At 40.4% G+C, this 15910-nt stretch overlaps 1 pseudogene; it reads left to right on the plus strand.

Annotated features, from left to right (window-relative positions):
• Positions 1–523: 523 nt before the first annotated feature.
• LOC101112878 (olfactory receptor 4C46-like) lies at positions 524–1394 on the plus strand (annotated as a pseudogene).
• Positions 1395–15910: the final 14516 nt, after the last annotated feature.

A 15910-nucleotide genomic window follows, 5' to 3' on the forward strand; every position in this document is an offset into this window, starting at 1 on the left:
CACTCAGTCATGTCCGATTCTTTATGACCCCATGGACTGTAGATCATGAGGCTTCTCTGTTCATTGAATTTTCCAGGCAAGAAATGGAGAGGTTGTCATTCACTTTTCCAGGGAATCTTCCTAACTCAGGGATCAAAGCTGCCTCTCCTATTTTTCTTGCATTGTCTGGCAAATTCGTTCTCACTGAACCACCTGGGAAGCTTTGCTACTACTATGTGTAAGACCTGTTGGTTCACATTAGGCTCTGGGTCATCTCAAATGATTAAATGTGCACAGATGGTCTATTGCTGTGTGTCCATAGTGTTCCTCATGTCTCCAACTATAAACATATCTTAGGAGAAGATTTGAGTTAACTTCAAGAGATCAGAGATATTTACTTCCTTTATCAAAAGAAAAAAAATACTCTTCAGAATTCAGAACTCAATAGAATTTGGCATTTATTACACAGAAAGGATAATGAATTCAAGATTGAGCTAATATGATTTTTTTTTCAGATTATGTAATTAATCATAATATAATATACATGGAGAAGAGGAATAATGTGACAGAGTTTATTCTACTGGGACTCACACATAATCCAAAGCTGCAGAAAGTCATACTTGCTGTGTTTCTGGTCGTCTACATTGTCTCCATGGTAGGGAATGTGCTCACTTTGGTCACCATCACAACCAGCTCATTACTGGGGTCCCCAATTTCAGGTCAATAACCTGAAATTTATTGTAGATTCCGTCAATTAAACAAAAGCCAGCCCTTTCAATGGATGCATGACTCATATCTTTGGGGAACGCTTATTTGGAGGTGCTGATATTATCCTGCTCACTGTGATGGCCTATGACCACTATGTGGCCATCTGCAAGCCATTGCACTACACGACCATCATGAACTGGCAGTTGTGTTGGCTGCTAATTGGAGTGGTATGGGTGGGAATATTTCTTCATGAAACCATACAGATCCTCTTCATCTTCCACTTACCCTTCTGTGGCCCTAATGTCATAGATCATTTTATGTGTGAACTGAACCCTTTGCTCAAACTTCCCTGCACTGATACCCACACTCTAAGAGCTCTTCATTGCTGCCAACAGTGGTTTCCTCTATCTGTTAAACTTCCTCCTCTTGTTGGGCTCCTATGTGGTCATTGCATGCTCCCTAAGGACACACAGTTTGGAGGCTAGGCACAAGGCCCTGGCCACGTGTGTCTCATATGCCTTGTGCCCTGCATTTCTGTGTACCTGAGACCAGCAACTACTTTTCTGATTGATAAAATTGTTACTGTGTTTTATACAATAATAACTCCCATGTTAAATCCCTTAATCTATGCCCAGTAGAGAAATGACCAGATGAAAAATGCCATTAGGAATTTGTGTAATAGAAAAGTGATTTCAGGTGATAGATAGATAAAATTTACAGGAAGCCCAGCATTGATTCTACTAATGCAAAGGTCAAAAGGACATTGCTGATGCTTTCAGCAAAGAATACTTATGAGATAAAAGGAAAGTAAATAGCCAGTGTATATCATAGATTCTGCAAGGAGGAGAAGAAATGGGTACAAGTAAAGTCAGGGAAAACTTAGCAGGAGACTACTTTTGCATGTTTGGAACATTCTACCAGGTTGAGGCTTATTTTTATAGTTTCATCAGTGTATGTGGATTAATAAACTCATTCTTATAAAACAAAATAAAATAAATTTAAAAAACACTCATATTTAGCAGTAATCTCTATAACAAGCCAATGAAGTCGACATTGCTACTACCCTCATTTTACAGGTAGGAAAGCAAGCAGAAAGAGGAAAGTTCCAAAGGAGAAATATTGAAGATTATTTAGCTTTATTTAGCTGATCTCTCAGACTGTTATCAGCTGCTGAGCTGTGCTGCCAGGCAATGATAACGGAAAGGACACATAGCTACATTATTACTTCCATTTTTTGAGACAGGCACTGTGCTGAAACACACACACACACACACACACACACACACACACACACACACACACACACACATACAAATATATATGAGTTTATATATGGTATATAACTAGTTTAGGTGCCGGGATCCATCTCCAGCAGCCAGGAAATCAGCCTTAAGGGGTGAGCGATGTTGGTGGACAATGATGTAGTCTGACTCATAGTATGGAACTACATGCTTATTTCAAGCTTCAGGTTCTCTTTTATACTTTGACCAAAGCATTAGGTCAGAGGTTTGACATTTTCAGTTACCCCCACCCAGAATTACTGTCTCCAGAAATCATTGTTGTCCTACCAACAGAGTTCCTGCTTCAGTGATTCTCTCAGAATTGGCTTTACTATCTATTATCTACTTTCTGTTATGTGTCCTATACTCAACTTGTGATTACATTGTAACTCATGCCACACTCTTCAGTTTATTTCTTATCTTTCTAAATCCTGCTTGCCCCTTGCATCTTAAGATCACTATCTCCTAAAAAAGCTTCTAGCTATTCTTAATTATTCCTAAACCCTAAACTCAGCAAACTACTTTTGCCATAAATATTTCCCTCACAAACAGGTCTCAGAAAACAATCCTTCCCATGGCCTCAAGCTGCAGCCTACGTGCTCATCTTGGGACATTCTTTGTAAAGATCCTGGAACAAATGTCAATGGTTATTTTATAGATTATTTTCTGGGCACAACTGCAGAAGGCTTTGTGCTTTCTCATGCTTCTTTCAAGCACCTGAACATTCTTTCCAGCCAAATAAACCGAAGAAAGGAAGAAACAAGTCAGAATCACAAGAGCTAACTCCTTCATCCTGGGACCGTGCCTGTGGAGTGAGGGGAGGAGGTTTGGGGGCGTGCCTCCATTTTGTCAGTAATGCCTAACATGGCTCCCAGCGTTTAGGGGTTCAAACTAATAGGTCATTTAAACTCTAAGGGGTATGTAAGTTATATTACACCATATTTCCAAATTTTCTTGTTGCTTTTAGAATCATTTTGCTTTGCTTATGTCATGATCTTATCCTGATAAACCATCAAAAAGAGTAATATTCAATTAAAATATAGTTTAATGTCGGACAGAAATTTTGCTTTATTAAATAAATTCAATGTCATATTCTTTATAATAGTTACCTACTTGCTAAGAATAGTTTCTGCAAGTAGCACAACATCTGGTTTACGATAAATACTGAATCAGTTTAGTTCAGGTCAGTCTCTCAGTCATGTCCGACTCTTTGTGACCCCATGGACTGCAGCATGCCAGGCCTCCCTGTCTGTCACCAACTCCTAGAGTTTACTCAGACTCACGTCCATTGAGTTGGTGATGTCATCTAACCATCTCATCCTCTGTTGTCCCCTTCTCCTCCCACCTTCAATCTCCACAGTAGATACTGAATAAATCAGTGTAAATATAAGGAAAGGTTAAAAACTCACACAAAATATACAGCAAAATGTAGCATTGCACACTAGGATTTATATTCATTGTTACAGCTGCAGCGAGTAAGAAAGGCTCTAATGATTTGTATCATAAATCCAGGAAATATGAGGGAATGGATAAAAGTCGAAAAGTCATAAACTTTGATCAGGCCTGATTTGCTGATATGTGCTCACTAAACAGTGGTGGTAGTTTAGTTTCTAAGCTGTGTCCGACCCCATGAACTGTAGACTACTAGGCTCCTCTGTCTATGGGATTTCCCAGGCAAGAATACTGGAGTGGGTTGTCATTTCCTTCTTCAGGGGATCTTCCCCTGTCAGGGATGGAACCCAGGTCTTCTGCACTGGAGTCAATCTCCTAAATTGCAGGCAGATTCTTTGCTGACTTAGTTAGCCACCAGGGAAGCCTCTACTAAGCAGAGATCCTGCATTTGACATAGCAACTGGAGGAGGTAAGAAAAGTTTTAACAGGATTTTCTTTTTGGTGTCTAAGATATGAATCAGGTTGTTTCCATGTCCTGGCTATTATAAACCTAGATGTCCATCAGCAGATGAATGGATAAGAAAGCTGTGGTACATATACACAATGGAGTATTACTCAGCCATTAAAAATAATTTATTTGAATCAGTTCTGATGAGATGGATGAAACTGGAGCCGATTATACAGAGTGAAGTAAGCCAGAAAGAAAAACACCAATACAGTATACTAACACATATATATGGAATTTAGAAAGATGGCAATGACGACCCTGTATGCAAGACAGCAAAAAAGACACAGCTGTGTATAACGGACTTTTGGACTCAGAGGGAGAGGGAGAGGGTGGGATGATTTGGGAGAATGGCATTCTAACATGTATACTATCATGTAGGAATCGAATCGCCAGTCTATGTCTGACGCAGGATACAGCATGCTTGGGGCTGATGCATGGGGATGACCCAGAGAGATGTTATGGGGAGGGAGGTGGGAGGCGGGTTCATGTTTGGGAACGCATGTAAGAATTAAAGATTTTTAAATTAAATAAAAAATTTAAAAAAAAGATATGAATCAAATGAGCAGCTTAGAAATGTTCAAACTGCTTTGATGTGATATAGAGATTAACATGAAGAGACTGTAACATAAGCAAACTTGTTATGGAAGATCTACTAAACCTCCTTGGGAAGGTAGAACACAATACTTTCATCACAACTGTTAGAGACAAATTTGAAGGGGGGGGCGGAGTTTGGCTTTCTTGAGAAACTCTGAGATGGGCTCTTTTCTATATGCCAGCCCTCTGGTTTCTGGTTTGCAAATTCGAATGTTTTAAGAGTGATTTGGTCCTGGGGAATAGTTACCAAGTAGTGGCACTCAACCCCAAAGGCAAGGTGGGCTTAGTTACTGTAATGGGCAGTAAAGTGTAGTGCTATCGTTAATAATTTAATGTTACTACCCCATTCGGTTGCTCTTTTGATGAAGCATGCACCAGATGGTGACCTGATGTAGTGTGTTCATTGCTTGTACCCAAACAACTTGTGTACTTAAACATTACTTGTACTTGAACAACTTATGTACTTAAAACACACTGAAGAATGGGAACATCATAAAAACACCAGCCAAGAGAGGGGACAAACTTGAAGACTAGATAAAGATCAGGAAGAGTAAGTGCCAGGGTCCAGCTACGGTGGATCCAGGGAATTCAAAGGTGGGGACAGAGTCGGCGTCCTGGAAAAAAAAAAAAAACTTATTTAATTACAGATACAGAGGGAGATTAGAAACAGATAGTGTAGTATGGGAATTAGTGGAGAAAAGAGGCTGAATAACTGGTTTACATGGAATCCCAATCACCACCTACGTAAGCCACAGGCGTCTTTCCATTTTCCCAAAGGAGAGGAGGCACTGAGGCCTCCCCGGTCTGATCTCAGAAGCCCAGGCAGAATTAGCAGGCTTGGTGAGTACCCACATTTCAGATGGGAATTCAGCCAGGAAAAAGGGGAGCGAAAAAGAAACGACACAGGGGAATCAGTCTTTCCAGAAACTGATTCGATTTCTTTATTTTTCAAGTTTGTTTATATACCTTTTTGTTATACATAGGGATGAATACAGAGTCACGCAGGGGTCAGCAGACCTGACCCTTGTCACAATCAGGTGCTTCATACAAAATTATACAAAGGTCTTATGAGTTTCATCATCTTTTAGCCATGAGGTCTGCTGACATTTTATGGCCCTTTCTGATACCGGTCAGTTAACCAGAAAACTTATTTTTCCAGGGGTGACTTTTTTCTTAAATCAGGTGCCACCCTCCAAATAAAGTTGCATTCCTATAGGGTGAGGGTGTAGTGAGTTACAATTAAGAAAGGAATTTACTTAACCTAAGGTTTAACATGATTAATCATAAAGGTTAATACTTATTTCTCCTATATGCTAGTTATATTCATTATAAGGACAGGAATATGGAGATTTAGCAGCAAATATTGGCTCAACAAATGTAAACCCTTCACCAATGTTCCCCTTAAGATCTATTTTGTTTTAAGATAGTGATAAAGTTACATTTTTGCATAGCAAGGACACAGTGATTTATAGTGATTTATAACAAAGTACAGTGATCTATAACAAAAGAGAAGATTCATTAACTCAAAAAGTCTAGTATTGCTAACATAAAAAACTACTATATTTCCTTTTCTATATTCCAAATGCATTGATCACTATATTCCCAGGTGCCTAAGGATATGGAGGCCTGATGGCAATCATTGACTCATCAATGAAAAAAGCCCTCTGCTAATACTCCAAACTCTCTGTGCTGTTTATGGTTGAGAGGTTGTCACACACATGAGCTAGTCTGTCAGCAAAGAGGTGTGACCTGAGACATCCTTGTCACACCCAGGGCAGGGAATTAGCAGTAATTATTGGAAGGACAAATGAAAAAACCCTTCACCAATATAATTCCTAATCAACCTACTAATACTACACTAATGATCTTCTAACTTCTCAAAAGAGTCTGTATTTAGAAAGTTTTGAAACATCCCATGCCTCTCACAGTTGGGAGGCTGTAAACAATCACATGCGGCTGGATGAGCCTGATCAGACAGGCCAGAGAACCTTCAGAGTTCATAAGTTGAAACACTCTTATCACGCCCAGGAATTTTTATTAAGTGGAGCTGCAAGTTAACTCCTTCTCTGAGAGAAATGGTTATGGGGGAGAGCTCCCGTAAAGTACTCTGGTTTTGGGGGTAGATGCTAGGGAACAGGGGGTTTCCTGAGGCTTGATCACGCCTTTGTGTATGCCAAGCTTGTTTCCTCATGACCTTTGCCATGGGTGGAGTTCCTCACGCTGGCTTCCAACAAGTAAGGGTTGGTGCTGGCGACGGAATGAAACACCAACACTGCAGAGTGGTTAGAATCCTTTTACTTCACAACTCTCACTTCTTGCAGCTGCTTTACTCTATATCTTTTGCACAACAGTCTACAGGGCAAGTTGCCAAACACCATAATTCAGCGACTATACAGTGCGCAGGTATGGGGCGAGATAACCTTTACCTTAACTTATTTACTGCAGCTAAGACTTTGTTTTGAGAACTTCCTTATCAACTTAGAATCCGTTTTGTCCCTGGGTCTGTTCCTTTTGAGGAATCAGAGAAACATCCTTGTGTGCAAGAAATGTTCTTTTCCCACGGAAACAAACAAAGGATTCTTGACTGAACATCTCATTTGCAAGAATGTTCAGCCCTGGTTGAGAGTCTTGTTTGCAAGCACTTCCCAACCTTCCTTATACTTTTTTCCCTACACTGGGCAGAACATCTCGTTTGCAAGAATGTTCAACCCTGGTTGAGAGTCTTGTTTGCAAGCACGTCCCAACCTTCCTTATACCTTGTTCCCTACAGGTTGGGGATACCCTGTTTTCCTCCTCTGGTCTGGCCAGTCAAGGGCGGACCAGGTTGTTTTCCACTTCTCCCATTCCCAAACTCTTCGAACTCCTTTGAGAACAAAGAACTTTCTAAAATATAAAACTGTGGGCTCCCAGACTCATGGTGAGGTCCTCTCCATGCATGGATGCATGGATGGTGGTCTCTCAGGGATTCAGGTGTGCTGACCACTGGACATAACTGCTTCTAAGACCCAGAAGTAGGTGCTTTACACCTGACTGTTGAGATTCATTTACTATGTGCTATTTCAAATTCACTTATTTCCTTTCATTTTGATCCTTGAATGGTACCAGATTAAATACTTAATAAACTGGTGTTTGCTACCAACCTGTGGATTACATCTTGAATTCTTTAAAAGAACCTCTGAAGCCAACCAAAAGATAGAGTCAAAATGACAATCAGAATAATCAGCAGAAGAGGACTTAGAGTGTTGTCTAGCTGCTCATGGTATTCCCAGAGTAAAATAGAGAGGATGCTTACTCAATTCTCAGTTGAACTGTGTCAGCAGAAAATTCGAGATTACATAAACAAATATATGGCTCAAATCATTAAAAGAGAAATTAATGTCATCAAATTCAATTCCCAGGCTTGAGCCAGTTTACAGATTCAGAATGCTATGAAAAAAAAGGGGGGGTGATTCAGTACCTTTGAAGAAGGACTTTGGTACCTTGCTAAAATTTTATAACGTATCTTTCCCTCAGATTTGGACCTCCAACCTTTTATCAGGTTAACTATGCACTGCGGAAAAGTAAATAATCAGATCTTTCAGAACACTGGCTTTGACCTGAAACTTATTCCAAGATATCCAAAGCAGTACTGTAGTTCCTCAATCAGAGTAAGAGTATATGGAGGTCTGGTGATCAATGGAATTTTAGCTCAGGTCTATTTACAGTGGGCCCAGTGATCATGGAACTCATGCCATGGTTATTTCAACTCCAGAATGCATAATTGGAAGAGATATTTTTAGCAACTGACACAATTATTTGGCTAACCTGTGAAGTAAGAGACATTATGTCAGGAAAAGCCAAGTGTAAGACACTGCTACTGTCCTACCTAGGAAAATAGTAAATCAAAGCTGAATCACATCTCTGGAGGGGTTGAAGAGATTACTGCCAATGTCAAACCTTGAAAGATCCAAGGATGGTGATTCTCAAAATATACACTTTCAACTCTCTCATTTTTCCTGTTGCCTAAAATATATGGATCTTGGAGAGTGAATGGATAATTCTAAGGTTATCCAGCTTCTGTGTGTAGTTTCATCCCAAGAGTAAATTATCAGAACTGCTGGTACCTAGTAAATAGCTAAACTTCTGATTTTATGCCTGTCAATAAGAACTACAAGAAGCATTTAAATTTCAGCTTGAAAGGCCAGCAGTAAACCTCCATGGTGTTACATCAGGAATGTATCAACTCTCACCATAACTGTGTTATGTTATAGTTTATAAGGATCTTGGGTGTCTTATATTCTACAAGGTATCACACTGATTCATTATACTGATGGCATCATGCTGATTGGACCTACTGATCAAGAAGTAGTAACTTGAGGTAATCGGAACACAGGATGGAAAAGAATTTCCAGATACAGATCATTTCAGAAGGGAGTGAGTTTATTAAGAGCAGGAAGCAGAGATAAGGAAGGTACTGCAAATTCAGTGGGCCAGTCTCCTGACAGACCAGGGAAAGTTGAAAGTTTTCATGGGTTACTAGCCAATTTTTACTGCCTCCAGGTAGAGCAAATTCCTGCTGAAAAGTAGGGATTATGTAATTGGTTTGGTCGCTACAGGGTGACAATTGGGGTGGGCATCTTTGCCTAAGTTGAGGTCAGGAAGCCCGCTGGTGATGATCAGGGGGGCTTTATGCAACAGTTATAAAGGGATCCAGCTGGCTTCAGAGGTGACTTCAGTTCTTGGTGCAAGGCCATGGACCTGTGGCCTTGGGGCAGAACTCAATAGAGATTGCTTTAGATGTTTGGTAAAATATTTTCTGTGTTACAGGGAAATACGGGTTCAACTAAAATTTGGAAGCTCAAACTCAATGAAATTTCTAGAGGCCCAGTAGCATTGGGCATATCAAGCTATCCCTTTTAACATAAAGGATCATTTATTCTATCTGGCTTCTCCTATAACCAAAGATGATGCATAATGTCCCTACGGCCTTATTGGATTTGGGAGTCAACATATCTTTCATTTTGCAGTATTAATCTGGCTGATTTATAAATTTTTAAAAAACCTGATAGGTTGAAGTGGGCACTGGGAATGGAAAAGATTCTGCAAAAGTTTGGGCCATTGCATAAGCTTCTCCTCCACTTACGACAAATGATTCAGTAGGTCTATGGTGCTTAATGTGTCATTGGCAGATAAGAATGTTGGAAATGTCTGCCCTCCATATGTGAGTTTCAGTGAGACACTTAGGATTTGGGGGAAAATTTCTTGCCATCCTTGAAAGATAATTACTCCCCTTTTTATGAAAAAGCTCATACCCTGGGGTTAAGTCACTTCAGTCATGTCTGACTCTGTGCGACCCCATAGATAGCAGCCCACCGGGCTTCCCAGTCCCTGGGACTCTCAAGGTAAGAACACTGGAGTGGGTTGCCATTGCCTTCTCCAATACATGAGAGTGAAAAGTGTAAGTGAAGTCGCTCAGTCATGTCCGACTCAGCAACTCCATGAACTGTAGCGCACCAGGCTCCTCCATCCATGGGATTCTCCAGGCAAGAGTACTGGAGTGGGGTGCCATTGCCTTGCTAGTGGTTCTTAAGGGAAACTGAATGCTTCATATGGGCCACGAAGTTTCTGTCATTCATTTGGTATTATTTAACCCATCAAAGTCATAAAGGTGTGATGAAGTAATATATATTTGATCTGGCCCAAGCAGGACCTGAAGGCAAAGTTTCAAAGAGAAGTGGCAAGAATGCTCATGGTCCCCACTCCCACTATATTTCCTTCTCTCTCCCTGACTGCACTATGGATTCATGGGGTTAACTGACTGAGGAATGTAAGATTTCAGACTTGTAAAGGGATAGTTCTGCAATGATCTCCAAACTTGGAAGCTGCAGAGATGCAACCTCATCCTGAAAATGCCTGAAGCTCAGTAGTGAAAGCAAACCCTCACAATGGATGCATTTCAAGGGGGTGCATCTAGTTGATTACTTTACTTGGAAGGAGAAATATCCAAATGTATAACATACACTGATTCATAGTTTTGGCCAATGATTTGTTTGAATGGTCAGAGGTTTGTGGGGGCAGGGGTATAGTTGCAAGATTGGACTTTTGGACTCTAAAGAGAGGGAGAGGGTGGGATGATTGGGGAAAATGGCATTGAAACATGTATACTATCATGTAAGAAATGAAGCGCCAGCCTATGTTCAATACAGGATACAGGATGCTTGGGGCTGCTGCATGGGGGTGACCCAGAGAGATGATATAGGGTGGGAGGTGGGAGGGGGATTCAGGATTGGGAGCTCGTATGCACCCGTGGTGGATTCATGTCAATATATGGCAAAACCAATGCAATTTTGTAAAGTAAAATAAAGTAAAAATAAAATTTTAAAAAAAGAAAAATTGAGGAAGAGGTATATATACACACACACTTGTTTGAATGGGCAAAAAAAAAAAAAAAAAAAAAAAAAAACCATGAAACTCCTTGCTTCCCAAATCAGAAAGGTTGAAAATGTAAGTAACAATCTATACTACTCACTGCAGTTAACTATTAGCAAAATTTGTGCTTCCTGTTCCTATTAACTTATGTTCTGTTTGCTTAGAGGCTTTAGTTACAAAGAGAGAAATGCTTCCACCATGAGTTACACAACATTCTGTTGAACTGAGCATGAAGACTTCTGCCTGACAACTTTCGGCTGCTCATGCTTCTGAATCAACAGGCAAGTTAGTACATTAGGGTGATGACTGGGGTATTGATCCTGATTACTAAGAAGAAAGTGACTACTACTTCTCTAAAGAGATAGGGGAAAATGTGAAATACGGTAGCTCCCAAAACTCCCCTCCTAGTATGATCAGGTCTGATGATTAAGATCAATTATAACAATCCAATCCAATCACAATTACTAATGACCCAGAGTTTTCCTCAGTGAAGATCTGTGCCACCCACCAGGTAAGGAGCCATGGCCAACGTAGGCTATTTCTGAAGGCACCGAGAATATAAAATGAGGAACAGAAGAAATTAGTTATAAAAATCAGTCACAACCATGGAATTAGCTACAGAAATGAGAATTGCAACTGTTGTATTTCCAATTTATTTTATGACCACGTTGCCATATGTGTTTATTTATATGCATATAATATAACAGACAGACACACATATGTTTTCTTCCTTCTTATATTTATCATATAACATAAGATTTATTCTTCTCAGATGGAAATTCACCCATCTGAGGTAGTTTTATTTTTGTTGTTTGTTTTTAAATCTTAGAAAGGCTTTAATTACTAGGTTTTTACTCAGTATAGTATGATTTATTCATATTTAATGTTATTTAGTTATTTATTCGACTGTGCTGGGTCTTAGTTGCCACACACGGGATTTTTAACTGTGGCACTCAAACTCTTAGTTGTGGCCTGTGGGATCTAAATCCCTAACCAGGGATCCATCCTAGGCCCTCTGCACTGGAAGTGCAGCATCTTAGTCCCTGGATTGTTAGGGAAGTCCCCAGAACAGTCATTTTAATAAAATCTACTTTGTGCTCCTAATTTGATAGTTTCCAGTGGGGGGGGGCAATGCTTAGTTTTCTCTTCATATTTAGTTGCTCAGTTGTATCGAAATTGCTGCAACCATTTGGGCTCTAACCCACTGGACTCCTTTGCCCATGGGATTTTCCAAGCAAAAATACTGCAAAGGATTGCCATTTCCTCTTCCAGAGGATCTTCCTGACCCAGTGATTAAACCCACCTCTCTGTCATCTCCTGCATTGCAGGTAGATTCTTTACCACTGAGCCACCTGGGAAGCCCCAAAGTTTCTCTTCAGTCATAACAATTATGATGTTTTAAATATAATAGTGGGTTATTATAAGTATGTAAAGCATAGATATTTAAAATTAAAACTAATATATTTATGTGGACTGGAAGAAGAGTTTAAACAGTTGATATTCAGTTCAGTTCAGTTGCTCAGTCGTGTCTGACTCTTTGCGACCCCATGAGCCACAGCATGCCATGCCTCCCTGTCCATCACCAACTCCCTGAGCCACCCAAACCCATGTCCACCGAGTCGGTGATGGCATCCAACCATCTCATCCTCTGTCATCCCCTTCTCCTCCTGCCCTCAATCTTCCCCAGCATCAGGGTCCTTTTCAATGAGTCAGCTGTTTGCATGAGGTGGCCAAAGTATTGTAGTTTCAGCTTCAACATCAGTCCTTCAAATGAGTATTCAGGACTGATCTCCTTTAGAATGGACTGGTTGGATCTTCTTGCACTCCAAGGGACTCTCAAGATTCTTCTAATTTCAAAATATTAGTAGATTTGAGCAATACATGAGACAAGCCAAAAATTATTTAGACTTGAGAGAGCATTATTTATACCATATATGTGAACTATGAATTTCCTTTCTTGAAAAGGAAAACACTTTGGAAGCAGAAATACATAGTGGTTTCTAGGAATTCCAAAGGAGAAGTAACGGCATGAATTGTAGAGCACAGACCAATTTTAGGGCAGGGAAATAATTATGTTTAATATTGTGATGGTGGATAAGTGAAATAATGTGTTGTGTCAAAACTCATAAAACTATATAACAAAATGGTAAATTGAAAGATATGTTCTTTATAAACATGTATCAATTTTGGTGATCAATTTTAGCAAGTAAACCACACAAATGCAAGCTGTCAGAAAACTGGGAAATTGAGAGGGATCAGTTCAGTTCAGTTCAGTCGCTCAGTCATGTTCGACTCTTTGCGACCCTATGAATCCCAGCACGCCAGGCCTCCCTGTTCATCACCAACTCCCAGAGTTCACCCAGACTCATGTCCATCGAGTCTGTGATGCCATCCAGCCATCTCATCCTCAGTCCTCCCTTTCTCCTCCTGCCCCCAATCCCTCCCACCATCAGAGTATTTTCCAGTGAGTCAACTCATCGCATGAGGTGGCCAAAGTACTGGAGTTTCAGCTTTAGCATCATTCCTTCCAAAGAAATCCCAGGGTTGATCTCCTTCAGAATGGACTGGTTGGATCTCCTTACAGTCCAAGGGACTTTTAAGTGTCTTCTCCAACACCACAGTTCAAAAGCATCAATTCTTTTGCACTCAGACTTCTTCACAGTACAACTCTCACATCCATACATGACCACAGGAAAGACCATAGCCTTGACTAGACGGACCTTAGTCAACAAAGTAATGTCTCTGCTTTTGAATATACTATCTAAGTTGGTCATAACTTTTCTCCCAAGGAGTAAGTGTCTTTTAATTTCATGGCTGCAGTCACCATCTGCAGTGATTTTGGAGCCTCCCCCCAAAAAATCTGACACTGTTTCCACTGTTTCCCCGTCTATTTCCCATGAAGTGATGGGACCGGATGCCATGATCTTCGTTTTCTGAATGTTGAGCTTTAAGCCAACTTTTTCACACTCTCCTTTCATTTTCATCAAGAGGCTTTTTAGTTCCTCTCCACTTTCTGCCATAAGGGTGGTGTTATCTGTGTATTGGAGGTTGTTGATATTTCTCCCGGCAATCTTGATTCCAGCTTGTGTTTCTTCCAGTCCAGCACATCTCATGATGTACTCTGAACAGAAGTTAAATAAGCAGGGTGACAATATACAGCCTTGACGTACCACTTCTCCTATTTGGAACCAGTCTGTTGTTCCATGTCCAGTTCTAACTGTTGCTTCCTGACCTGCATACAGATTTCTCAAGAGGCAGGTCAGGTGTCTGGTATTCCCATCTCTTTCAGAATTTTCCACAGTTTATTCTGATCCACACAGTCAAAGGCTTTGGCATAGTCAATAAAGCAGAAATAGATGTTTTTCTGGAACTCTCTTGCTTTTCCATGATCCAGCGGATGTTGGCAATTTGATCTCTGGTTCCTCTGCCTTTTCTAAAAGCATCTTGAACATCAGGGAGTTCATGGTTCACGTATTTCTGAAGCCTGGCTTGGAAAATTTTGAGCATTATTTTACTAGCATGTGTGATGAGTGCAATTGTGCGGTAGTTTGAGCATTCTTTGGCATGGCCTTTCTTTGGGATTGCAGTGAAAAATGACCTTTTCCAGTCCTGTGGCCACTGTTGAGTTTTCCAAATGTTTTGGCATATTGAGTGAAGCGCTTTCACAGCATCATCTTTCAGGATTTGAAACAGCTCATCTGGAATTCCATCACCTCCACTAGCTTTGTTCGTAGTGATGCTTTCTAAGGCCCATTTGACTTCACATTCCAGGATGTCTGGCTCTAGATTAGTGATCACATCATCATGATTATCTGGGTCGTGAAGATCTTTTTTGCACAGGTCTTCCGTGTATTCTTGCCACCTCTTCTTAATATCTTCTGCTTCTGTTAGGTCCATACCATTTCTGTCCTTTATCGAGCCCATATTTGCATGAAATGTTCCCTTGGTATCCTTAATTTTCTTGAGGCGATCCCTAGTCTTTCCCATTCTGTTGTTTTCCTCTATTTCTTTGCATTGATCGCTGAAGAAGGCTTTCTTATCTCTTCTTGCTATTCTTTGGAACTCTGCATTTAGATGGTTATATCTTGCCTTTTCTCCTTTGCTTTTTGTCTCTCTCCTTTTCACAGCTATTCGTAAGCCCTCCCCAGACAGCCATTTTCCTTTTTTGCATTTCTTTTCCATGGGAATGGTCTTGATCCCTGTCTCCTGTACAATGTCACGAACCTCATTCCATAGGTCATCAGGCACTCTATCTATCAGATCTAGGCCCTTAAATCTATTTCTCACTTCCACTGTAATATCATAAGGGATTTTATTTAGGTCACACCTGAATGGTCTAGCGATTTTCTCTACTTTCTTCAATTTCACTCTGAATTTGGTAATAAGGAGTTCATGATCTGAGCCACAGTCAGCTCCTGGTCTTGTTTTTGTTGACTGCATAGAGCTTCTACATCTTTGGCTGCAAAGAATATAATCAATCTGATTTCAGTGTTGACCATCTGGTCATGTCCATGTGTAGAGTCTTTTCTTGTGTTTTTGGAAGAGGGTGTTTGCTATGACCAGTGCGTTTTCTTGGAAAAACTCTATTATTCTTTGCCCTGCTTCATTCCACATTCCAAGACCAAATTTGCCTGTTACTCCAGGTGTTTCTTGCCTTCCTACTTTTGTATTCCAGTCCCCTATAATGAAAAGGACATCTTTTTGGTGTGTTAGTTCTAAAAGGTCTTGTAGGTCTTCATAAAACCGTTCCACTTCAGCTTCTTCAACATTACTGGTTGGGGTATAGACTTGGATAACTGTGATATTGAATGGTTTTCCTTGGAGACAAACAGATTATTCTGTCGTTTTTGAGACTGCATCCAAGTACTGCATTTCGGACTCTTTTGTTGACCATAATGGCTACTCCATTTCTTTTGAGGGATTCCTGCCCGTGGTAGTAGATGTAAAGGTCATTTGAGTTAACTCCACCCATTTCAGTCCATTTTAGTTCGCTGATTCCTAGAATGTCAACGTTCACCCTTGCCATCTCTTGTTTGACCAC

The sequence above is a fragment of the Ovis aries genome, unplaced genomic scaffold, assembly GCF_016772045.2.
Source record: "Ovis aries strain OAR_USU_Benz2616 breed Rambouillet unplaced genomic scaffold, ARS-UI_Ramb_v3.0 scaffold_90, whole genome shotgun sequence".
NCBI classification, from domain to species: domain Eukaryota; kingdom Metazoa; phylum Chordata; class Mammalia; order Artiodactyla; family Bovidae; genus Ovis; species Ovis aries.